The sequence below is a fragment of the Orycteropus afer genome, unplaced genomic scaffold (genome assembly GCF_000298275.1).
Source record: "Orycteropus afer afer isolate SDZICR_OR568_19922 unplaced genomic scaffold, OryAfe1.0 scaffold00033, whole genome shotgun sequence".
Taxonomy (NCBI): domain Eukaryota; kingdom Metazoa; phylum Chordata; class Mammalia; order Tubulidentata; family Orycteropodidae; genus Orycteropus; species Orycteropus afer.
In genome coordinates, this window is record NW_006921620.1 from 5,167,736 (window position 1) to 5,168,580 (window position 845).

Consider the following 845-nt stretch of genomic DNA (forward strand, 5'->3'; position numbering starts at 1 on the left):
AGTTTATAAACACATTTTGTTTTGTGACACTGGTTACGTTCCCCACATTGTGACATCTCACCTCCCACTTCCTCCCTGTGGTTACCCTTTCCCTATGTCTTTCTTGCCTATACTCCTGCCTTCCTACATTTCTCCCTGGTAGCATAGTGCCTAAGGCACTTGACTGCTCACTCCTCGGAAGGAAGGTTGGGAAATCCTACCTCCGTAGTGATACTGCCTCGGAAACCCAAGGAGGGATCGCTATGAATCAAGGCCGACTCGAGGGCAAACAACAACAACAACGAGTGAAGAAGACAGAAGAAGAATTGATGCATTTGAATTATGGCGTTGGTGAAGAATATTAAATGTACTATGGACTGCCAGAAGAGTGAACAACTCTGCCTTGGAAGAAGTACAGCTGCAATGCTCCTTAGAAGCAATGATGGCAAGACTTCATCTCACGTACTTTGGTCATGTTATCATATGCTATCTCCTGAAGTGGTTGAATGTCGACCAATTCTTCTTGGTATAGTGATTTTGTATTCCTTCCATCTCCCCTTGATGTCTTCTACATTGTTCAGCACATATCATTTCAAAGTAACATAAAAATTGCAAGTGTAGTACACAGAACTCCCATGTACTCTACCTAAATTCACCAATTGCTTAGGTTTTGCTCCATTTGTTTTTTTGCTTTATAATTCTCTCTGTGTTTTCCTGAACCATTTGAAAGGATGTTGGAGACCTTGCACCTCTTCAAGCCTAAATATTTCTAAAATCAAGGCATTGTCTTATATTACAGCACAATTACCAATTTTAGGAAACTTAACATTGTACAACACTATTATCATGAGTGAATTGGAATCAAC